Genomic DNA, 26,672 nt, shown 5'->3' with positions numbered 1-26,672 from the left:
CTACTTAAACCTAACTAACCTAAGGACATCACACACATCCATGCCCGAGGCAGGATTCGAATCTGCGACCGTAGCAGCAGCGGGGTTCCGGGCTGAAGCGCCTAGAACCGCTCGACCACAGCGGCTGGCAGTCTTTCTCAAACAAAGCAAATACTGAAGTGAGGAATGCGAAATAGCTGCATTTGTGAACTATAGACAAAGATTAAATGAAATTTATTGAATCATTTTTGGAATAGCGTTGAAGAGGCCTGTAGGAGATAAAGTGGTCCAATAAAACCACCAACCACGAAGTCCTGAAAGGAACTGGCAAAGGAAAGTCATGTAGCAGAACAATAGAATGAAGGAGACACGAGTGGTGTTGTCACGTAATACGACACAACGACATCCTTGTAAACGTCCTAGAAGAAACGTTAGTAGCGATGGTAGATCAAGGATGCCCGTGACTGGTGTTTTTTTAAAACAATCTGTTCATAATTCATGAGTCTCTAATTAGGCATCGGAGATATCAGTTTCCAACAGACCCAGGTGGAGAGCTACCGACCAATCGAAAGACTGTTAGCGAGGTGGACTGTGATTACGCGATTTTGAATGTTATTGGATTTTGGGTTCACATCCTTTACACATTTTGTATCTTTCTACCCAAGGCCTTAATAGTTTGGCTGGATGTTATAAAACTGTACGCTACAGCAGTAGGTAGACAACTTGGGATACTTGGGAGACAATTTCCAGTTCCAGCGTTAAGGTGATAATCAAGCGAAACTTGTTCAATGTAGAACGGCCAAGTAAATGATTGTGTAATTTAATATGCGATTAGGCACCTAAATAAACAGCTTTTTACTAAGAAAATCGGACGTTAACGATTGTGGTAGTTACTATGATGTGCCGAGATGATAGAAAGTTCACACTTTTGGAGCGAACCAATGAAATGTTCAGACGAGACTGACATAAAATTTTCAGTTATACAAAGGTTTTCAAAATCTGAATGATCGCACACACCATTTATTTATAGTATGTCACGTTAAACACCTTTCAGCCGACTAGTTTTCAAACTTATTTTATATGGCTACCAGTTTCGGCGATTAATACACCATCTTCAGGAAGATACCACCTCGGCTCTGATCAAAACAGGGGCCAGAAATATTGGTATTAGATTTCTGCTTACAAAATGGTTAAAGCTTTCTTGGCCACTTGCTGACGAAATGCCCATTGGCTTCTGTCTCGGGTTCTTCGGCCGACGTTCATCTGATGATTTTACTGACGTTTCGCCAGCACGTGAGGCTGGCATTGTCAAAGCTTCACCCTCCAGTTCACCACCGGCATTGGAGGGTGAAGCTTTGACAATGTCAGCCACTGGTGCTGGCGAAACGTCAGTAAAATCATCAGATGAACGTCGACCGAAGAAGCCGAGACAGAAGCCAATAGGTAGTTTGTCATATTCCTGCTTGCCATAGCGATAACTTCAACCATCATCCGACAGAGGCTATAGCGACCACTTGAACCATCATCTGACAAATGACTGCTATAGCAGGCATAAATCTACTAATACCAGTAATGCTGGCCTCTGTTGTGATCAGAACCTAGATGGAATCTTCCTACACGTCGGTCAGTTGCCTGAATGTGGCATAGTAAATTGCCGAAACTAGTAGCAAAATAAAATAAGGTGTTTAATTTGACATCCTGTATCCAACAGCTGAGTCACGCAACTGTCTCTGAAAAGATGGATATACAGGGACTCGATTTATTTATTTCCACTGAGCGCGGTCGTTTATTAAATAGCCATTCACTGAAGACAATATGCTACACCCGCACAAATATCACTATTGTTACTCTCGCTTGTGTAGCAAGGTTAATAAAATGAGAAGACGACCTGAATTACACTGAATTTGCTTGATGCTCAGTTCACGCAGCTCGTGCATTCGATTACCTTAGTCTCATTATTTAAAATCTTGTCATGAAAACTTTGTAAGTCTGAGTTTGTTTCCTACACTTCCCATTTAGATTCTTAAGTGTCCTCTGCTGTAAAATTCTCGCGCATTCAGCAATATCGATGATATCATCATCTCAACCTAATGGTCCCCAATATCACTGGTAGCTGGAAGCGAAGTTACGACTACAGATATTTAGTTAATGTGCAATGAGGCTGGCCTGCACGTTGCGCTGTTTGGAACACACGGTTCTGAAACGTACATAAGATTGGGCGTCAAATAATGAATCAAATAATAAACTATTTATTAATGTCTATACTCGATACAGTGTTGTCTCCAATGCCAACACCGTGTCGAGAAGAGACATCTGATGAAAGCTAATCCCCGTGTGCTAATAACAAGGACCCACAGTTTTAATCTGCCAGGAAGTTTCAATTGGATCTTTCATTGGAAGCAGGTCCTTCTTGCCCTGCATATGTAATATGAATCCAGTAACCACAAACAGATGTGAAGGAATATTGTTTTGAACACACACTTCTTCTTCTCGGATACCACTGTAACGTTGCAAGAGATGTTGAGCAGACCAGCGATCCCGCCGGATATGCCGAACGACTCCATAAGGAAGCAACGCCGCCTTCAGAAGTGAATTGGGTGGAAGACTGTAAACTATAGCCGGAATATACTTGATCACCGAGACTCGAACTCGGGACCTTTGCTTTTCGCAGGCAAGTGCTCTACCATCTGAGCTACCGAAGCACGGCTCACGCCTGGCCCTCATAGCTTTACTTCTGCCAGCAGAGGTTCGCAGGAGAGCTTCTGTAAAGTTTGGAAGGTAGGAGACGAGATACTGGCAGAAGTAAAGCTGTGAGGGCCGGGCGTGAGTCGTGCTTCGGTAGCTCAGATGGTAGAGCACTTGCCCGCGAAAGGCAAAGGTCCCGAGTTCGAGTCTCGGTCGGTGCACACAGTTTTAATCTGCCAGGAAGTTTCATGTCAGCGCACACTCCGCTGCAGAGTGAAAATCTCATTCTGGAAACATCCCCCAGGCTGTGGCTAAGCCATGTCTCCGCAATATCCTTTCTTTCAGAAGTGCTAGTTCTGCAAGGTTCGCAGGAGAGCTTCTGTAAAGTTTGGAAGGTAGGAGACGAGATACTGGCAGAAGTAAAGCTGTGAGGGCCGGGCGTGAGTCGTGCTTCGGTAGCGCAGATGGTAGAGCACTTGCCCACGAAAGGCAAAGGTCCCGAGTTCGAGTCTCGGTCGGGCACACATTTTTAATCTGCCAGGAAGTTTCATATCAGCGCACACTCCGCTGCAGAGTGAAAATCTCATTTTGAAAGATCCAATTGTCCACGCCAAGTAACGGTTTTAAAGTCGTTCTATGAGAAACGTCGTCCGTTGATATTAGTTGAATTAGTGTCTTTGTAGCCTCCTGTCAATACTTATCCATCTATAGAGGACTTTAGGGAGACATTACGCCCCGCGACGTGTGACTTTCCGCCGTTACCGGCACGCCCCTGCCGTCGTTAAGACGCCGACACCGGTAGCACAATTTGAACGGCGACCCTTCCTGATCTCGCCTCTCCGAAAAGTTGATGGTGCTAGGTGCTTCTTCCAGGACTTATGCTATGAATAGTGAGATAATTACGGTTCTTGTTTCGCTGGGGACGACGACGCTGTTTCTGTTGAGTCTGAAATGAATCTTATATCTGCGTCTTGTTTTCCATCATCATAAACGACTGTTCCGATGGGTTCAAACTATTTAAGGGAGACATTGTCTGCTATTCTGCATCTGTCTTTCAAGTGATCAAGCGGAATGCTATCCCTTCGTCAATCTGATACCATAGTGCAACACGTTATGGCGGATTGTCTTCCGGCAGACAGCTTCTGAAGCTTCGTTATCTGATGATGTTCATCGCTCCCGATTGTATTTCGCACATAGTTCAGGGGGCCGTGGGGGCGGGGGGGAGGGGGGGCGCCTCCCTCTCCTCAGCGGACCTTGACGAGCCCTTTACCCTTCCGTGTCAGGAAGTTATGTAGTCACTGTGTTATGTGAAACCACGTTGTCAACCTGAGCGTACAGCGTCGCTACCAAAACAACAAAGCATGGAACCCGCACCTTTCGGTGGAGAGGATTCGAAACCTGTACCTTAGTCTCCACCGTCTGCCGGTACTGTGGAGAGAGAGAGACGTGATACATATATTTTCTAGTTTTACTTTCATGCCTTACACGTGGTAACTAATGCAGCCGTATACGTTTCTTATCCTAAACGTTAAGAGGATAAGCTCTCCATTGTGGCTTGCTGCGTTACGACAGTTCGTTTGTGATTCCCAAGCCGATTTCGTGTGTCTGCAAGGTAGGTTATTTCATGTGTCTCTCTGTGTATTCTGTGGTTTTTAATGAAGCGCCAGAACGTTCTACTGGCATGGTCGTGCTTCAAGGGGACGGTATTCCGTTGACGGACTTTGAAACGCTGGACGACGGTCGGGTTGATGGTATCGTTTCTATTACCTCGCCATAATTTTTTATTTATACTCCATCTAGATCTGGTCATACATATGACAATTGTAAGGAAGATGCCATTTATTTCCTTCGTCAAAATCCGTGATGTATTTTGATGGGCGGAGATTTCAACTGCGTCTTACGTCTTGTGGATCAAACTCCCAACTATAGCTACCGTCGTGTGGTGGCGTCGTTGATTCCACAGGCTCTGCAGATCTGCAGATGTCCCATAATAGTTCGTTTTACGCATTTTACAGCTACTTCTAGTAGTCGACTAGACCATTTCTATTTGTCTGCTCCCCTGTGTAGCCAGCTTCTGTCAACTGATGTAATTCCTGCCTGCTTCACTGACCACTGTGCTGTTTCGGTCAAGTCCCGCCTATTTGAAAGCAAAATATTTTACACCTGGCAGACACCTCTCTGGATAATATCATTGCTGTCGTGTGGGGTGGGCAATCCGTTTCAAAGTGCTTCATCTCTCAATTATGGTATGGTAGGTTACTGTTGACAAAAGTCGGCGTCACACTGCACTCGTGCGTTTTAGCGCTGGTAAAGCGGCTGAGTTTTATTACACTGTCCTTCGTGATCTTTATAAGGGTGCTCGAGTCGTCCATTTAAGAATTATCTAAGTTCACCGCGCGAGTGCGAAACTCTTTCAACTCAAAAGACTACAATTAGGTGGTCTTCGTTTGTGATTCCAGCCATGTTCGATTCTCCAGGATGAGGTGGCTCAAATGGCTCTGAGCAATATGGGACTTAACTTCTGAGGTCATCAGTCCCCTAGAACTTAGAACTACTTAAACCTAACCAACCTAAGGACATCACACACATCCATGCCCGAGGCAGGACTCGAACCTGCGACCGTAGCCGTCACGCGGTTCCAGACTGTAGCACCTAGAACCGCTCGGCCATTCCAGCCGGCGCTGAGGTGGCTTCTCTGTGTCATCTAATTCGGCTTCGAAAGAAATCTCAGAGATGTATCTCACTATCATTCGTTGCATGGATGCACGTGAGTGGTCATCTCGAGCTGATGTAATGTGTAAACTTTCACGGTATTTTTCCGACCGTCCGCAGCTCGTGGTCTTGCGGTAGCGTTCTCGCTTCCCGAGCACGGGGTCCCTTCTATAATGAAGAAGTAGCCGAACTGCTGATACAGAACAATAACAACATCATCATTGGAGGAGATTTTAACTGTCCCGTACCAAACATATGCCCAGAACTGCAAGAACTGATCCGACGACTGAAAATAGAAGATTCGTGGCGCCTTCTCCATCCAACACACACTGAATTTACATGCCACCACAAAAATGATAAAAGCGGACTGGACCGTATATATGTCAGCAGAGCAGCAACTAAAAATGTAGCGCACTCGAAGTCTATCCTTTATCTTTTCGGACCACTGCAGCTACGAATGGAGCCTGCATCTCCAGAAAGGAAAGAACGTGGGCACAAGAAGCACGTGGAAGCTAAATACGGAACACCTGCAGGACGCGGAACTGCGCAAGCAAATAGTGGAAACGTGGCAAGAATGCCTGGCACAGCGCGCAGGCTACAGTAGCACGACCGAATGGTGGTTGGCACGAGCGAAGCCGACAATGCGCAGCCTGCTGGTAAGAAACAGCCCGGAAAAGTCATTCTGGAGGCGATCCGCGGCTGAGTTCTACAACCAGTACCTGAAAGACGCACTCGACGCACCAGCAGACGACCAGCAATACCTGCCGCGAGTAAGGAAAATCAAGGCAAAATTCCTTCAACTAAAGAAACAGCAAATAAGAGGCGTCCTTACCAGAAGCAAAACATATGGCGAGGTGGATTAAGAGCCACTCACCATGCACCACCTAAAGAGGGAAAGGGAGAGAGCCGCAGGAAAGTGCGTAAGTGAGCTTCAGGACAAGCAAGGAAAGACGCTCACGACGAAAACGGAGTTAACAAAACACATCGAGGACTATTTCCGAGACATGTTCCGTCGAGAAGCAACAGACGTCGCGGCAACTGCTGAAATTCTCCAGCAGACGAGGACCGTGCTCACAGACGCAGGCAGGGCGTTGCTCAAAGAAAATGTCGACGTGGACGGCATCAAAGAAACGATGAGGACCATCGCCAGAGGAAGAGCACCGGGCGCCGACGGCATCCCGCTCGAGTTCTACCTCGCATGTTGGGACGTGGTAGGAGTGCAATTCACGGAGACGGTGAACGAGATACTCAATGTGGCGGAAATCACACCTGAGCTGACCGAAGGGACCATAACCCTCATCCCTAAGAAGAGAGCCGCCCGCTGCATTGAAGAGTTTCGTCCGATTACGCTCCGTCAACGCCGACTATAAAATAATAGCGAAATGCATCGCAAACAACCTGAAATCGGCGATGGGGAAAGTCATCAGTCCGTGGCAAATATGTGCGGTACCAGGGAAAAATATATTTGACGCCACATGCACCTACAGGGGCATAATAGCACAGGCCGCCACCACCAGAAGCGCAGGTTCCATAATTTCGGTGGACTTCAACAAAGCCTTCGACAGGATCGATCACAAATATCTCGTAGAGACACTAAACAGACTCGGGTTTGGGCAAAAATTCATCACAATCATCCAGAAGATACTAAGTACTGCCAGATCGACAGTAATAATCAATAGTTGGAAAACAAAACGGATAAAACTGGACAGATCCCTGAGGCAAGGCTCTGCATTGTCAATGACTCTATTCGCTATAGCACTGGACCCGCTGCTGCGGAAACTCACAAATGACATCAGAGGATTCTCCGTAGGAGACAAAGCAACAGCATGTATAGCCTACGCTGACGACCTACGCATCTTTATTGAAGATCAGGAAGGTATTGGGAGAGTAAAAACCATCATGAACACATTCCAAAAAGCGTCAGGCGCCCAAACCAACCCCAGGAAAACAGTGCTACTGCCGATAGGGAATCAACGACGCAAACCACACAGCCAGTGGTATAAAATAGCAGAAACCTATAAAGTTCTTGGAATATATACACAGTCTTGTCCACTTAGAATGGTCGCATACAACTGGAGGGACGTGCTACACACCATAAGAGGTCTCTCCAGAGAGCAGGCGAACCGGAAACTAACGATCTACCAGAAAAAAAGACCTGATAAACACGACGATCCTGTCGAAAGCATGGTACCTGGCACAAATCTTAAGCATCCCGACAAAAATTGCGCGAGCACTAACGAGCGCAGTGTACTACCTGTTGTGGCGTCGAAATACACTCCTGGAAATGGAAAAAAGAACACATTGACACCGGTGTGTCAGACCCACCATACTTGCTCCGGACACTGCGAGAGCGCTGTACAAGCAATGATCACACGCACGGCACAGCGGACACACCAGGAACCGCGGTGTTGGCCGTCGAATGGCGCTAGCTGCGCAGCATTTGTGCACCGCCGCCGTCAGTGTCAGCCAGTTTGCCGTGGCATACGGAGCTCCATCGCAGTCTTTAACACTGGTAGCATGCCGCGACAGCGTGGACGTGAACCGTATGTGCAGTTGACGGACTTTGAGCGAGGGCGTATAGTGGGCATGCGGGAGGCCGGGTGGACGTACCGCCGAATTGCTCAACACGTGGGGCGTGAGGTCTCCACAGTACATCGATGTTGTCGCCAGTGGTCGGCGGAAGGTGCACGTGCCTGTCGACCTGGGACCGGACCGCAGCGACGCACGGATGCACGCCAAGACCGTAGGATCCTACGCAGTGCCGTAGGGGACCGCACCGCCACTTCCCAGCAAATTAGGGACACTGTTGCTCCTGGGGTATCGGCGAGGACCATTCGCAACCATCTCCATGAAGCTGGGCTACGGTCCCGCCCACCGTTAGGCCGTCTTCCGCTCACGCCCCAACATCGTGCAGCCCGCCTCCAGTGGTGTCGCGACAGGCGTGAATGGAGGGACGACTGGAGACGTGTCGTCTTCAGCGATGAGAGTCGCTTCTGCCTTGGTGCCAATGATGGTCGTATGCGTGTTTGGTGCCGTTCAGGTGAGCGCCACAATCAGGATTGCATACGACCGAGGCACACAGGGCCAACACCCGGCATCATGGTGTGGGGAGCGATCTCCTACACTGACCGTACACCACTGGTGATCGTCGAGGGGACACTGAATAGTGCACGGTACATCCAAACCGTCATCGAACCCATCGTTCTACCATTCCTAGACAGGCAAGGGAACTTGCTGTTCCAACAGGACAATGCACGTCCGCATGTATCCCGTGCCACCCAACGTGTTCTAGAAGGTGTAAGTCAACTACCCTGGCCAGCAAGATCTCCGGATCTGTCCCCCATTGAGCATGTTTGGGACTGGATGAAGCGTCGTCTCACGCGGTCTGCACGTCCAGCACGAACGCTGGTCCAACTGAGGCGCCAGGTGGAAATGGCATGGCAAGCCGTTCCACAGGACTACATCCAGCATCTCTACGATCGTCTCCATGGGAGAATAGCAGCCTGCATTGCTGCGAAAGGTGGATATACACTGTACTAGTGCCGACATTGTGCTTGCTCTGTTGCCTGTGTCTATGTGCCTGTGGTTCTGTCAGTGTGATCATGTGATGTATCTGACCCCAGGAATGTGTCAATAAAGTTTCCCCTTCCTGGGACAATGAATTCACGGTGTTCTTATTTCAATTTCCAGGAGTGTATATTCAAAGTGGCGCAAGCAACGTGCTCGCTGTCAACGAAAGAATGGGGACTAGGTCTAGTTGATATAAAGACCAAATGTACAGCCCTTCTACTAAAACGCACGCTCGCCATCCAGGACAAAAACCCTGACAGCATCACAGCCAACATAATTGGAAGATACAAGCCCGCATCAGAAGAAGCGCCGGTCGACACGAGGCACATTCCCTTCAGAATACGACACGTCAGGCTGCACTACGCCAACAAAAGTTACATTCCGGACACCGTGGCGAACCCCAACCACAGAACAGCCAAGAGAATATGCTGGGCCCTCAGGGGGAAGCCGGCAAAAAACAAAATTGAACACAAACTCCCGCAATACAATTGGAAACAAATGTGGGGAAACGTCTCGTAAAACGTGTTGCCTAAACATTCGAAGAAGACATGGTACAAAATAGTTAACAGACCGGTACCAACCAACCAAAGACTGGCGGAGATAAAACTCGTCGCAAGTGACAAGTGCGACGTATGTGCCATGACCGACATCGTCGAGCACCGCTTCACCTGCGGGATTGCCATCAACATCTGGGAAGCGTGCCAGCAGATGGTGGCCCACATCAACAGAACGGCGCCTGGAAGCATCACAGTGGAAGCAATCACCGCCCCAGATTGCAACCCATTTCCACGACCCAAGCGACTGGCGACTCTCTGGATCCTCGCCATGACGGCACACGCCATCGTAGCGCGGAGGCAGACCGACCAGCTGGCCTTCCCGATGGACCTCTGGGAGGGACAAGGCGGCCCAGCAGCACAGGCGCTACCGCGAGAACTTCAGAAACTTCCTGCAGAATCCACTGCAGACAGCGATCGCCAGAGTCCTGCCCAGCCTGTGACCCTCAGCACCGCCACCAGCCACCTCACCACACTCACCACAAGAATAACGTGTGCAGTGATAATGAATAAGTGCAACAGAAAAGATAAAGTGCTTTCTCCTCTCGCACCAAATAGTGAAGTATAGTATTATAAAGTGTTTCTTCTTAGTGAATCAGTGATACAAAGTGCTTCTCACCAAATATCTGTCATGCTCGCAGCCAAAACAGTGTCAAAAGTATGCCCAGTAGTAGTACCAGTTTTTTTAATTAATTTTTTTCATTATTTGTACTATATTGTCTAGGAGACAAGGATTAGTTAGTGGAAAGCGCCATCTACTCATAATTTTTTAAATGATTTCCTTTACTGTGTGCGTATAAAATTATATTGTTTACTCACACTCTCCTTTCTGCTTCTCTTATATAATATGACAAAATTTTCTCTCTTCTTCAATTTATGCATAATCTGTAGTATATGTAAAAAAGTTTCTTCCACTTCTGCACCATCTATCACGGTGACGTTTCCCTCATACGGTCCCACCTAACAGTGTAAACTAGAGGAAGAGATCAAACAAGAATGCGCAATGTGCCTGTGGCATCACAAGTGCGTGACATACAGAAACATGAACTCAAAATCAATGTGTCGATGCTACATATAAATTGTTATGCCTATCCTGCAGTGTCAAACCAAAAAAAAAAAAAGATGACAAATGGCCATGTAAAAGGGTTCAAGGAACAACAATAAGAGAAAAACGAAAAAGGAAAGAAATATAAAAACTAAAACCTATAAAATGACAGTAATGTTAACCAACACTAGGAATATAATAGGTTAATAGAATAAAATGTCTTTTTTTAAATGTATCGTTGTTAATATATTTAAATAAATATATATGGTTACAAAAAAAAGGTTAGATTCCCGGCGGGGTCAGAGATTTTCTCTGCCTCGTGATGACTGGGTATTGTGTGTCTTTCATCATCATTTCATCATCATTGACTCGAAAGTCGCCGAAGTGGCGCCAGCTAAAAAGGACTTGCAATTTCGGCGGCCGAACACCCCCGCATGGGGTCTCCGGCCAACAATGCCGTACGATCATTTCATTTTTTTCCGACCTTTACACTGGAGTGGCATCGTACGGTATTCCGTCTGTTGATTTTACTTCTCTCCGTGATAATGTTGTAACGCCAGCTCTTCATGAAGAATTTTTGCCAGCTTTTCGTCCTGTTCAGGCCTCTGACATTTTAGTTCGCTCTCGTTCCCGCAAATCGCTGGATTTGGATGGGCTTCAGAAAGAATTTTATGTTCGGTTTTGGCCTCTGGTAGAAGATACGATAACATCTATCATGAATGAAGTGGTGCAAATGGTACACGCCCCACCCTCCTTCAAGGTCAGAAAAACTGTTTAAATTCCCAGAAAGATGGGACGTCTGACGATATTTATACCCTCAGCCACAGAAGAATTGAGCACAGGAGGGTAATAAATAAGTCAAAAATGGAGAATTTCTGGAAATTACTGGAAGACATGAACTGGATTGATGTTTGCAATACTTGTGGCTCAAATGCAAAATTCAAAGCATTCATTAATGTACTTCTGCTTTTGAAAATTGTTTTCCCCTAAAGTTAACTCAAATCAAACAGAAGTCAAAAAATAAACCATGGATTACACAACGAATAAAGATATCACGTGGGACTAAATAGACCATATTTAAAATCTGCTGATGCTGATGTTAGCATTGTAATCCAGTACAAAGAATACTATAAAATATTGAAGCAAGTAATCCAGAAATCGATGCAGCTTTATTATGAGAAAAGGATTATTACATCAGACTACGAAATAAAAACTATATGGCATATAGTGAAGATAGAGACAGGTAGTGTCAAAAAGGAAGAGGAACAGATAGCTCTAAAAATAAGTGAGACATTGGTAACTAGTGTAAGTAGTGTTGCAAACCTCCTAAACAAGTACTTTATTTCTATTACTGACAGCTTAGGGTTATCAGATTCAGTGAACAGTGCAATGGAGTATCTGAGACCAGTCTTTAAAAATAACTTCAGTAAAATGGAAATGACACTCACTTCTCCCAAAGAAGTAGCATCCATCATAAACTCCCTAAATTCTAAGTATTCTAGTGGCTATGATAACATACCAGCAAAATTAATCTAGTATACTCATGTGAGCTGCGTTCTATCGTAAGTTATTTGTGTAATCAGTCTTTTATCAGTGGACCATTTCCAGACTGGCTAAAATATGCTGAAGCTAAGCCTCTTTACTAGAAGGGAGATACCCTCAAATTATCGTCCAATTTCCTTTTTGTCTACTTTTTCAAAAATATTTGAAAATGTTGTATCCAACCGTTTTCTTAAGAATTTGATTGCAAATAATACATTGTCCAAGTCACAGTTTGGGTTTCTTAAGGGTTGTGATGTAAAGAAACCTATTTACACTTACAGTGAGAATGTACGTAATTCATTAGATAATGAACTAGATGCTACTGTCATTTTTTGTGACCTGTCAAAAGTGTTTGACAGTGTGAATCACAGCATTCTCTTAAGTAAATTAGAATATTAAGGTGCTGCTGGCAATGCTGCAAAATGGTAAGAGTCTTAGCTAACTTACAGGAAACAAAGGGTGTAGCTGTGAAATAACTGTGCAGTGTGCAGTCACTCTTCATCTGAATGGGAATTAATTACATTTGGTGTTCCCAAAGGTTCCATCTTGGGTCTGTTCCTTTTTCTTGTGTATGTTAATGACCTCTCGTCTGTTACATTGCCAGATGCCGAGTATGTTTTGGTTGCAAATGATTCAAACATAAGAAACAAGTCAGGTACAGATTTAGAAATAGCAGCTAATCAAATTTTCACTGACATTCAAAAATGGCTCTAAGCACTATGGAACTTAACATCTGAGGTCATCAGTCCCCTAGACTTAGAACTACTTAAACCTAACTAACCTAAGGACGTCACACACATCCATGCCCGAGGCAGGATTCGAACCTGCGACCGTAACAGCAGCGTGGTTCCGGACTGAAGCGCCTAGAGCCGCTCGGTCACAGCGGCCGGCTAATTTAATAAATGGTTTAAAGCTGATTCACTGCTATTAAATTTTGAAAAAGACCTTCTATATGCAGTTCAGAACCTGTTAGAGATTTCCTTCCGGTACGTATAATACATGAAGACATCCAGATCGAAGAGGTTGATAGTGTTAAATTTCTGGTATTACAACTCGTTAGTAAATTCAGTTGAAAACAGCATGCCACAGATTATCTGAAGTTCCTAAACAAGTCTGTATTTGCAGTGAAAATGATAGATGTAGGAGAAATAAATGTTAAAAAACCTTGAATACTCTGTTTACTTTCATTGCATTATGTCATACTGGATCATATTCTGGGGTAGCTTATTAAACCGAGCAAAAGGGTGTAATCAGAATCATTTGTGGTGTGAATTAAAGGACATCATGAAGAAACTTGTTCAAAGAACTTTGTATTCTAACTACTGCTTCTCAGAATATTTATTTGTTAATGAAATTTGTTCTGCGTAATATATCTATTTCCAACCAATGGCTCAATACAACATATCAATACTGGGAATAAGAACAATCTACATAAAGACCTAAAATCACTTACCTTGGTCCAAAAGGGTCCAATATTGAGGAACACTCATTTTCAATAAATTGTCAGCAACTACTAAAAACTTGGTTTGACATAAAGCACGGTTTAAACAGAGTTTGAAAGACTTTTTCGTAGGCAACTCCTTCTGCTCTATAGATGAATAACTTAACAGGGACTATTAGACCAGCTTAAGTAAAAATGTCTGTTAGATTTCAGTTTGGCCAGCACTTGGTCACAACAGTCAAGATTAGGTACTTTGTGTATGATAAATTTATTAAAAGTGTATACCAATGTTCCATTCTGACAGTGTATCAGTTCTGTAAATATTAGCAGTTCCGGCTTATTGTAATGTATTCATCTATTTTGACGATCTCACAGAAAATCAGGTTAGTAAGTATCATATTCAAATATTTTGTGTCTCTTTTATATACTTTCTAACATTTTCAGCACGTACGAGAATCATCTCATTTTTAGGTCCATGGAACGAAAACTGAATCTAATCTAATCTATAGCTCTCTTAAATTCTGATTCTAATACTGGATCTCACGTTTCTTCTAAATTGACTGATGTTTCTTCTTCTATCAAATCAGACAAATTCTCCTCCTCATAGAAGCCTTCCATGTACTCTTTCCACCTGTTCCATTATGCTATTAATGGTTCCGCCCTTGCTTTTAATTTCACCAATGCTTCTTTTGATTTTCCTATACGCTGAGTCGGTCCTTCCGACAGTCATTTCTTTTTCGATTTTTTTCACATTTTTCATGTAGCCTTTTCGTCTTAGCGAGCTGTATTTCTGTATTCCTGAATTTCCCTGTACGTTTTTGTACTTCCCTCTTTCATCGATCAGCTGAAGTATTTCTTCTGTTACCAATGGTTTCTTCGCACTTACCTTCTTTGTACCAACGTTTCTCTTTCCCACTTCTGGCATTGCCGTTTTTAGACATATCCACTCCTCTTCAACTGTACTGGCTACACAGTTAGTCCTTATTGCTGTATCCCTTAGAAAACTTCAAGAGTATCTCTTCATTCCTTAGCACTTCCGTATCCCACCTCTTTGCGTATTGATTCTTCTTGCCTAATATCTTAAACGTCACCCTACTCTTCATCACTACTACATTGTGATCTGAATCTGTATCTGCTCCTGGGTACACCTTACAATCCAGCATCTGATTTCGGAATCTTTGTCTGACCATGACGTAATTTAACAGAAATCTTCCGGGATCACCCGGCGTTTACTAAGTATACCACTTCTCTTGTGATTATAACTAGCCGAAATTTATTACATAACTCAATTAGTCACTCTCTTCTCTCATTCCTTGCCCCAAGCTCATATTCTCCTGTAACCTTTTCTTCTACTCCTCCCCCTGTAACTGAATTCCAGTTCCACATGACTTTGCGTGCTGTATTACCCTTTCAGTACCCCCATGTACCTTATATAGCTCCTCATCTTCGGCTTACGACGTCGGCATGTATAACTGAACTATAGTTGTCGATATTGGTTTGCTGTCGATTCTGATGAGAATAACCCAATAACTGAACTGTTCACAGTAACACACTCTCTGCCCTACCTTCCTATTAACAACGAATCCTACTCCCGTTATACCATTTTCTGCTGCTGTTGATATTACCCTATACTCTTCTGACCAGAAATCCTTGTTTTCTTTCCATTTCACTTGACTGACCCCTACTCTTTCGTTGGTTTTTCAATTTATTCTCATGGTCACCTCCCCTTGGGGGTCACCTCCCAGAGATCGGAGTAGGGGACTATTCCGGAATCTTTTGCCAATGGAGAGATCATCATGACACTTTATCAATTAGAGACCACATGTCCTGTGGAGACACGTTATGTGTTTTTAAGGCAATGGTTTGATTGTCTTTTGCTTCCTCATGCCGCTGACCATTGCCGATTCTTTCGCCTTTAGGGGAGTTTCCCACCCCAGGGACAAAAAAATGTTCTTAACCTCTGTCCACTCCTCCGCCCTCTTTGACAAGTGGTACATACAGTAAATAATTGAGCAAATAATACAGCAAATAACTGAGGACGTAGGTTTCAGGTGCTACTCTGAGATAAAGAGGTTGGCACAGGAAAGGGAATCATAACGGGCTGCAGCGAACTAGTTAAAGGACTATTTGAATACCGGTGTAGCTAAAATTAGGAGTGAGGGTGTAGGGAAGGAAGGCGGGAATAGGAGAAAAGAGGCAGGGAAAAAATGAAGAAGGGAGGGGAGAGTGAGAGAGTCCAGATGCGGTTGAAGGGGTGAGGTGGATTTAAGGTTGGTAGAATGGGTAAATATTGGGACAGAGTTCAAGATCTGGGAAAGGGAGGTGGTGACGTTTCTTTGAGAGAGTCTGTGGATGATGTGTAAATGTTGGGTTGGTGAAATGTTTGAGTAGGGGCTCAGCAGCGTACTAGGATTGGAAAGCAGAGGAGAAACTGTAGGAATATTGGAATCGAGTTTGCAGATGGTGTATGTTGGCCGGCGATATAGTGAAGACAGGAGGGAGTTTGATGAGTTAGTAAAGAATCCTTGTGGGTGTTAGTCTGATCTAGTCTGGAACTGTAGGTATTTGGACGTGAACTTGGGCGAGAACCAAGCCAGATGTAATATAGAACTATGCTGGATGCGAGTGACCATGCGTCATTATGTATCCCGCCACTGGAGGGAAGATATCGCAACCGCAAAGAGGAAAGTAGTTCTTAGTTACGAATATCCGTGTCCCCTTAGGTGTGTCAGATGAATCTGACGCTTTGACAATCTTGTAGCGGAAGCAGGAAAATCGCCTATTGTGAGCGTATTATAGGCAGCAACGGACTGGATCTCGGTGTGACGCCGGGGTTGGATGGTCTGGAAGATTGAGTCCTCATTGTGCATATCGCTGTGTACCAAAGTATATTGCAAAGTACCTAGCCATCGGAAACGCCATTAAAAATTGATTTGAATTCGCACTGTTATTCCGTCTGTGTAACGAATATTACACCGAATAGTATCACCTGATTATAAGCCATTTGACCTCTGCGCATCACACTCTTCCTCAAAAGCTACTTGCGTTTATACAGTATCAAATCGTCCTTCATTTTCTGCAGGACAGCTATGTAACCCCACCTCCACTCTTCTGTCTTCTAGTTTATTTCCACTGTATTTACACAAATAATAACCTAACTCTGAGAATAGCACTCAAATTACATGAAAAATACATGTACAAAATATCACATTTTAAAATTTTCCGTATGTCAGGTACTATACCTTTCATATACGTACGAGAAAAACAAACACAGGAAGAAGAATTCTTCAAGTACTTTAGCAAACCTCGAGACGGCTCTGCAGCATTGGGTTAATTTCTAGTCACTAAGACCGCAGCAAGTATTTCTGTTGACTTTCAGTGTGAAATATGCATCACAGAGACTGCAGTAGTACGCATCTTGTTTCTCACCATATCACTTTCCATTTGTGGTGGATTGGCCTATGCCACACACAACTATGTTTGTTAAGGTTTAGAATGCAGAACTGTTTCCAAAGAGTTCTGTGTTCTCCATTATGCTACAGGGTTTTTTCATACCATTAACAGAAATGTTTCTGAGCATGAGGGTGCAAATGATGGTAGCGATAGGTTTTGTTAGAGGATCGCTGCTTATAGTGATGTGTAATTGAAGGAGAATTCAGAACACATGGAAATGTTCGTTAATGAGAAAGGAATCTATTCAGTCCGTAACAGTGCTGATTGGCTGAGAAGGTGGAATGGTAAAAAAATATGGAATTACGCTCCGAACATTGTGGACACATTGTCAGAATTTCAGAGATTGGCAGTTCATGTCCTGCGGGACATACTGTGGTTTCTATTTTAACAGTCGTTGTTTGACAAGGCTGAGAATATTTTGTTCAACGAAACGAAATTTTTACGGGAACTAACGATTTATGGCAGAGCTGAAATTCCCTTACGTAAGATGGGAAAGGACACGTGGATGGGCTGACCCACGACAATCGCATCGTTTTTCCCTTTGACATTTCACATTTATTTACAGAACACATTACACTAATAAATGGAATACAATATTAACCATGTCAAAGAATGAGCAACAGAACCCCCCCCCCCCCCCCCCAATTTTTTCCAGATAAAAGGCCCTATGCCGAAAAGCAAGAAATCAGTAATAAATACAAAATTTTGAGATAGTAAGGTGAGACGTTTTTTATTTAAAGTAACTTGGTTTTGCAATGATAAAAAAGAATCCCTCTCCCAAAATATTAAGAACAAATCACTACTTACAGTTCGTAAAAGGGTTAAAAAAAAGAAATTTAAATTAATTTCTGTATTAGTCAGACAAGCCTTTGAAAAGAGCATCTGCAGCTGCGATTACTAAATCACAAGTCCAAACATTCAGTCTTCAGAACAGATCAGCCCCGAAATTAAAGTGCCACCGGTTATGATCCAGCGAGGTTTCCTTCTACATGCATGGAATAAGTAAAATACGGAAGAGATGCGGGAATCATTGGAAAAAGATCTCAAACATTGACAACTACAGAATGTAAGCCCAGAGTTTCCAAATATTAGCACAATAAGTACAGGCTGAAGGTCAAACAGAACGCGAATAATATTACCCATTTCAGGAGAGACATAAAAATATCTGACGGAAAATATTAACATAAGAGCTTGTAAATAAGATCGTAGGCTAAACAAACATAAGAAACGCGTTGCTCCTAAGGAAATTTCTGGCAGCTGCAAGCGCTCCCAAAAAACACCATGCCAGTGCACAACAGCCACAGGTCCCCCTAGGCAAGAGCCGCACCAAACTGCGGACCTGTAACTCGTAACATTAATAACTGTTATCAAACGCCATTCAGGTGAAACATGGGCTGAAAGATACAAGTTAATAAAATGTAATTCGCCCATACCTTGATAACTTAATACCGTATAACCTTCATATATGACATAATAACCAAACAGTAATGTTAGTCAAAATTGCACCGAGCAAACACCGCTCACTAACATAAAACGGGGAGATGATGGCGTAATAAACGTCTCTCCCAAAACAACTTGGGTGCATAGCGTGAGGTCATTAATCTGAGAAAGTTATTTGATATAGAAAAACAGTGAATAAGTGACCTAGGCTTCACAGGTAGAGACTTGTTTGCATCAAGCTGAAATTTCTGTGAGAAGTATGAAAGACAGACAGACAGAGAGAGAGAGAGAGAGAGAGAGAGAGAGAGAGAGAGAGAGTTTGTGAAGTACGGTGAAAGTACAGCACTTGGTACAGGAGATACACAAACGGCAGCGTTGTACGGTTCCACAGGTGAACGAAACGCCACTTGTTCTTTATTGGTTGGACCTGTGCCACATGAACTGTGGGCTCCACTTGTGTTTCACTGCTCAGACGCATTAGCACGTGTTCTCATTGCGTCTAACGAGCTACAAGGCGGTGTGTTACGGCGTCAGTTGGCCGTGACCAACTCCGCGTTTCTCCCTGGGCACTCAAGTGACACCACCTATGTTGCAACATATTAGTTTCTGCCTCGTGAAACTTGTAATATAGGAAAGCATTAGTTACAAAGCTATGATTTAAAAGAACAAATCGATGTTTCACTTCGAAACATATGGCTATAATATTATATAGTGGCTTTGCTGACACCAAATTTAAACTAAAAAAAACTAGTTCTTCGTCAAATTTTTAATAAAACACATAAAAATGTAACACCTGTCTTAAGGAGATGAGATGTCAGAAAGAATTAAAATTGGGAATACGGTTGGATTCGGCTTTTTGTTTCCACAAACTCGATTGTCTACTATGATTTATTTAAAAACTGCTTCCAATACAAAAGTGATGTAACGATAGGAGGAAGACTGGTCACATGTATGAGATTTTCTGAAGACATGATATTAGTAAACGAGAATGGAAAAGCAATGAGTAATCTACTGGAAGTACTGAACACCATCTGCGAGGAATATGAAGATAAATGTGAAAAAGACTAAGGCAGTTGTTTTCACCAGTCAATCAAGAAAAACAGCGAACATGTTGGTAACGTAGGGAATCTAGAAAGCAAAGTAACCAGTAACGTGACTTGAAATCAAGTAATAAAATCAAGGATGCTGTTAGAACGGAAATTTTCGACAGCAGCAAGTGTATTTTTTGCAGACCATTAAATAACGTGCTGTTAAACGGCACGCTGGTTAATGGTGGTGGGCTGCCGATTTTACCCATTGTGCTGCTGCTCCAGTGCTTGCGAGCTGGGAACAGGGCGCTCCCTGCCCCTTGTGGAGTAGACGGCGTGGCGGTGCGCTGGAGAAGGAGCTGTCTGCTTCTGGCGGGAACAACAGCAACATGTCCGTGTACGGCTGTATGGTTGTGGGTGTAATGAGTAGCAACGGCACGGAGGGTTACTGTGATGTGCTGTGAGACCGCAAGCGACGTGCGGTCGGTTCCTTGCCCGTACAGCGTATTTGGCCCCTTGCTTACGAGTTGTAATGGTGCTACGGTGGCTGTGTGGAGTGGCAGTTACTAGCCGTCATTCTAATAGCGCTGCTATAACTGATTCTGATATTTTCCTTTAACACATTGGCTCGTGTTCTCTTACGATACTTTCAGTTAATTTTATCGGCACCCCAGAATGTTACTAATTTTAAAACTGAGCAGGTTTTATTGAAGCTCATCTATTCCAAGTTAGAGTTGGATATTTTAGTTTTTATGAAGTCAGTTTAAATTATTTTCATTTCCAAACTGGTAAGTTTTATTTCAAATTGTTTGCAATTCTAAATTCTTAAATTTTTATTTCCATTAGTTTTCATTTCGAAATCGTTAGAATGTTATTTGCAAGCATTTAAATGCAGTTCGCAAATGGTTCACCCTGTGTGGCTGGTAACAGATCCCAGTCTTCCACGCCCACTCCTCACTAGTTGGCCCGTTAAGAACTCGTAAATGTATGACATGCAAATCAGATGACATTCGTCTAAAATTTAGCCACGCTTAGGGCTTTGTCGTTGTATGATCCTGCGTTGAACAGGTAAGTGGACAAAGAGGGCTCTGGGACAGGTGTTCCGTAGTTCGTTCTACTCCACACTCAAACTAGAAAACATCGCATTGCGAACCCTACAAAGAACGCCACGTGTCGTGACGAGCGAGTGGGCAGCCGCGCAAGGTCGAGAAAAAAAGGAGAAGTCGAGAAGTAATTGATGCATTTCAAAGCAAGTGACAGATCTGGAATCTTTTGATGAGCAACAAACCGCTGCTCTATCCATAATTTAAGCATCAATTTTATTTAGATTTGTATAAAAAGTCAACAGCGACTTAAAGTGTAAAAATAATTACAGAAAGTAAGGAAAAATTATAATAATGATTTTCTAGATACAGAGGAACCAAAATCTGTAAACAGATTTCGCCTGCCGTCATTTTGAGAGGAATTAATAAAGTGTTCGATATGGCGGCGGTCGTTAAAAAGATTCAAGTTTAAACCAACTGCTTGGTTTTGAGGTGTGCACGGATACACTTAAGAACGACCGACGCTGCGGCAGGTTAGGAAACCACTGCGGCAAAAAGGAAGCGGCCAGGTCTATGGCCCAGCAGGCGACAGCTAGCCACTTGACCACCCAACAAATTGGCACCAGAACTATTATCTTCAGCAGTAGGCACACTAGCGTGGGGTGCCGACCACTTAACAAAGCTCCTAAGCACCACCGCTTCCGGGACATTCTGCAATATTTTCTTGAGAGGACAACCAGCTACCGTCTCGCCCGCGACCGCCTCTTGTCTATAGGCGCGTTCCGCTTTGCTGCGGTAAAGTTTAACGGATCGTTACTACGGGCGCAGTCAAACAATGAGGCTCGGATTCGATCGCAGTTTCCGTCCTTTGACGATCTCGAGAATTTCACGAACCTAAGGGAATGCAGCAGCGCCAGCCGTGTGGTAAGGTTCACAGAAGTCAGCCAACCCCCTTCTTCTTACCTACACTTAATTCTCGTGGTTCAATATTCTTTCCACGAAATGTTTCAGTTAAAGTTGTGTAGTTATAGGTCACTTCTCTTTCTCAACATCATTCTGTGAATTTTTTATGTTAGTGGAGGCTGCCGTTGGCAAAGAGCACCTCGCTCTGTACTGATTTGACAATACATCTCTTTGTTTTATTTTCTAAGCCTTGTGTTTATTTGTGTTCAGATGTGAGTGTGAATTTCTAAGGAACCAAACTGCTTAGGTCATCGGTCCCTAGACTTACACACTACTTAAACTGACTTAAAGTAACCTATGCTAAGAACAACACGCACACCCATGCCCGAGAGAGGACTCGAACCTCCGGCCGGAGGGGTCGCACAGTCCGTGACATGACGCCTCAAACCGCGCAGCCACTACGTGCGGCTTTATCTTGAGATTCTTATAATTTTTCCCCATTATCCATTCAAATCAATGGCTCCTTGCAAGTAGGGTCATAGTCCACGCCTTCCCATAGTTTCATACTGGGTAGAAATTAATATGAGATTCCGATAGATGTTTTTTTGAGTCATCAGTCTTCCGACTGGTTTGATGCGACCCGCCATGAATTTCTCTTTAGTGCCAACCTCTTCATCTCAGAATAGCACTTGCAACCGACGTCCTCTGTCTTCCTCTACAGTTTTTGCGTTCTAGAGCTCCGTCTTTGTAACATGGAAGTAAATCCCTGATGTCTTAAACAGATGTCCTATTATCCTGTCCCTTCTTCGTGTTAGTGTTTTCCACATATGCCTTTCCTCTCCGATTCTGCACAGAACCTCCTCATTCGTTACCTTACCGGTCCATCAATTTTTTTTTACTCGTCTATCGCACCAATTCTCAAATACTTCGATTCTCCTCTGTTCCGTGTTTCTCACAATCCATGTTTCACTACCATACAATGCTTTGCTCCAGACGTACGTTCTCTGGAATTTCTTCCTTAAATCATGGCCTATGTTTCGTAAGATAGACTTCTCTTGGCCAGGAATGCCCTTTTCGCCAGTGCTAGTCTCCCTTTGATGTCCTTTTTGCTCTGTACGTCATTTGGTATTTTGCTGCCTAGGTAGTAAAAATCCTTAACTTCATCTACTTCGTGACCGTCAGTCCTGATGTTAAGTTTCTCGGTGTTATCAATTCTGCTACTTCTCTTTACTTTCCTCTTTCTTCAATTTACTCTCAATCCATATTCTGTATTCATTAGACTGTTCATTCCATTCAGCAGATCATATAATTCTTTTTCACTTTCACTCAGGATAGCAATGTCATCAGTGAATCGTATCATTGATATCTTCTAACCTTGAATTTTAATTCCACTACTCAACCTTTCTTTTATTTCCATAATTGCTTATTCGATATACAAATTGAACAGTAGGGAGGAAAGGCTACATCCCTTACAACCTTCTTAATGCAAGCACATCGTTCTTGGTCGTCCACTGTTAATTATTCCCTCTTGTACATACCGTATACTACCCGTATCTCCTTATAGCCTACCCCTATTTTTCTCTGAAATATGGAGATCTTGCACCATTTTGCATTGTCGAACACTTTTTCCAGTTTGACAAATCCTCTGAACGTGTCTTGATTTTTCTTTAGTCTCGCTTCCATTATCAACCACAACGTCAGCATGGCCTCTTTGGTACCTTTACCTTTCCTAAAGCCAAACTGTTCGTCATCTGATACATTCTCAATTTTCTTTTCCATTCTTCGGCATATAATTCTTGTCAGCAGCTTGGATGCATGGGACGTTAAGCTGATTGTGCGATAATTCTCGCACTTGTCAACTCTTGCTTTTTTCGGAATTGTCTAGATATTTTGCCGAAAGTCAAACGGTATATTGCCAGACTCGTACATTCTACACATCAACGTGAATAGTCGTTTTCTTGCCACTTCCCCTAATGAATTTAGAAATTCTGATGGAGTAATGTCGATCCCTTCTGCCTTATTTGATTTTAAGTCCTCCCTAGTTCTCTTAAATTTTGATTCTAATACTAGATCCCCTATATCTTCTAAATCGACACTTGTTTCTTCTTCTATTAGATCAGATAAATCTTCCCTCTCATAGAGTCCTTTCATGTACTCTGTCCATCTATCCATTCTCCTCTCTGCATTTAACGGAGGAATTCCCTTTGCAATGTTAGCATCCTTGCTTTTAATTTCACCGACGGTTGTTTATAGTTTCCTATGTGCCGAGTCAGTCTTTCCGACCATTATTTCGTTTTCGATTTCTTCCCCTTTTTTCATGAGGCCATTTCATCTTAGCTTCCCTGCACTTCCTATTTCTTCCATTCGATTCAGGATCGACATTTTTGTCGTGATGTGATTTGTACCAAACTTCGGAGACATAGCCTGCTGTAGAAGAGCACATGGCCAAAGCAGTGTTTGTAGGACTTTGTGGCTTAGCTCCCCAGTGTCTGCCTCTTAAGTTATTCATGATGTTATTCCGAGCCTTTTTGTTTGTATGTCACGATGGAACATGTTGTCTGAAGGCGAGAGAACGGGCCCGCCCTCCCCATAGAACTGAACCCGCAGTTCTGTTGTATTCTTCTGAAGCCAATATTTGTTGAAAGTGGTTATCATGGCCATGAACGACCACTGCGAAACCCCTCATTCAGGGAATTAATACTTAAAAGAAGCACGATATTCACAAAGATTTACAGTCACTTCCTTGGGTGCAGAGAGGCGTCTTTTGTTCAGGAACACAAGTTCTTAGTAACTTGTCAGCACCCATAAAATGTTTACTTCTTACTTAAGTTCATTTTAAGAAAGCCTAAAAGATTTATTGGTAGCCAACTCCTACAGCACTGACGAGAGTTTTGGTAGAACCTAGAAATGTTTGTGTATTAATAATACTCTTACATAATGTGTTATGTAAAATGAGCTCTCCGTGTCTTGGAGCGATGATGTGATAACAGAATTTCTCTTTGATCATGCGTGTTTAGAATAGTCTAAGAACTACTGTATATTAAAAATTAAATTTAGGATATTAATCTTCAACGTAAATTTTTTATTTTGTATCTCCTTGCGAACCAGCAACTGAAGATGGCCTAGAAGATCGGAATCCGGTCACAACGAAATATAAAGTAATGGTTATTGTGGAACATTCATATTTTATATTTCAGATTTTGATATGTTTACGTTCCTACACGTATCGACGGAATATTCTACAAATTATTATATGACCCTCAGTGTATTGCACATTTAGTTCATGTGTTGTGGCAAGTTTATTATTACCTTTTTTCAAATGTGTGTAACATATTGTTGTTCTGTGACATGTTGTACATCCTTGAGGGTCTCCTCACATCAGATGGTTAATTCCAAAATTCGGTTATTTGAAAAAGTCGAAAATCATGATACCACCCTTGCAGAATCTTTGTAGCTTTCTTCGAGATGAGACAAAAGAACTTTTTTCCATAACTTCTCATGCATTCTGTTCCACAACTCTGTATGTCTATTTCATTCTGTGTTCCGAAACGTTGTATGACAAATGTGAAGTTTCTGAAAGAAATGTTGGCCTGTTAAGTTTGTCATAAAGCGCTATAATAAAATGTATAAAAGCCGTTATATTAGACACTGTTAAATGAATCATCTTTGCAACTCCGAGAAGACTGAAAAGAATCTGTGCTCATTTAACAGTATTCTACAGGCTGAAACAGAGATTCATTGGTGAAGTCTATAATTACATAACAGACATTAGCGCCTGGAAATAATCAGAATGAATAATTCAGCCACTTCCCTCCAACGATGCCCTCTGCATATCTTTTTACCTGTGGTTGGAGGCAAAACGTAAACCAAACCACGATGGCTGTTCTAGGTAAGTGCTTGTCAACTGAAACACCAACGCTATTAGAAGAGATAGTTGTAATTTTTTCGGTGCCTGGCCACTCTTATATACTCCCAGACCGATTTTTTGCCGTACCGAGAAAAATACTCGAAGACGGGAAATGATTCTAAACTCACAGGACTACACAGAATTGTTTCAGAATTTTGGAACTGCAATCCATCCGGATCGGTTCTGTAATTAGGAAAAGAGAGTGACTGATGCACTAAAACCTCTAGCAAATTGGCGCTCTGGTTTTCCCCACAAAAAATAATAATAATAATAAAAAAATAAAAAAATAAAAAATAAAATAAATAAATAAATAAAAAATAAAAATGGCTCTGAGCATTATGGGACTTAACTGCTGAGGTCATCAGTCCCCTAGAACTTAGAACTACTTAAACCTAACTAACCTGAGGACATCACGCACATCCATGCCCGAGGCAGGATTCGAACCTGCGACCGTAGCGGTAGCGCGGTTCCAGACTGTAGCGCTTGGAACCGCTCGGCCACCCCGGCCGGCTTTTCCCCACAAAGGTCCATTACTGAGCAAAGTAACAGTTGTGGGAACTCAAGAGAACTTCATAAGCTAAACTTCCTAAAAAGCTTATTATGTGATGACCGGTTTCGACAGAGCTATGCTGTCTCATCGGATATTATGCTTTTGAATTTTTACCACGTATTATCGCACAGCATTACAAATCACTTCACAGTGGATACGCACTTCTCAATAGCATAATCAGCATACAATGGTATGGCAAATGTAAATAATACTTTCAGCTCTGTCGAGCCAATAAAACGCTTTCTAGCGATCTTGGCTTGCGAAGTTTTATTAAGTTCCAATACATTATAGATTGTCCGCAGACTCACCGTCTCAGGAATATATGACGTGTCAGTTACTATCCAAGATGAAACAAGTTATCTTTCAGAACTATGAATGTCAAGGGATGTTTACAGAAAAGGAAGAAGCATTTGACATATGCTTGTTGAATCCGTACCTTTAAGTTTTGTATCTTAATCTTGAAAAGTCAGATGCGTTTTGCGCCTGCTAAGTAAGCACTTTGTCATCAAGTGGGATACTAATCCAGAGTGTAAAATTTACAAAGAACTGCTGGAATTTTGCAAGTTTAACTTAAGACGGGAAGAAGAGGAAAAAGATGATGAACCATTGAATGACAAAGATGCTATTTAACACCATTCTTCAATGAAGCTACATTTTGTACACCATAATTTGTTATTTCTAAGCTGTTTTCGGTCGTAGAATATGTTTGTGTTCAGTTGATGCAACATGAATCATGCAAAGTATACCACATAGCTAATTATGAACTCTTAAACATTTTTTAAATTTTGTTGAGGAAAGAAGTGCTTATCTGTTTTAGAAT

The 26,672-nt window shown here is 42.9% G+C and overlaps 1 non-coding gene across 1 annotated transcript; it reads left to right on the top strand.

The window, feature by feature from the left end:
• The first annotated feature begins 2,811 nt into the window (after positions 1-2,811).
• Trnas-cga lies at positions 2,812-2,885 on the top strand. Its single transcript has one exon. It is a non-coding gene; the product is annotated as a tRNA-Ser (tRNA).
• The last annotated feature ends 23,787 nt before the right edge of the window (positions 2,886-26,672 follow it).

This window comes from Schistocerca piceifrons, chromosome 8 (genome assembly GCF_021461385.2).
Source record: "Schistocerca piceifrons isolate TAMUIC-IGC-003096 chromosome 8, iqSchPice1.1, whole genome shotgun sequence".
NCBI lineage: Eukaryota > Metazoa > Arthropoda > Insecta > Orthoptera > Acrididae > Schistocerca > Schistocerca piceifrons.
This window is presented reverse-complemented; position numbering and strand designations above follow the sequence as displayed.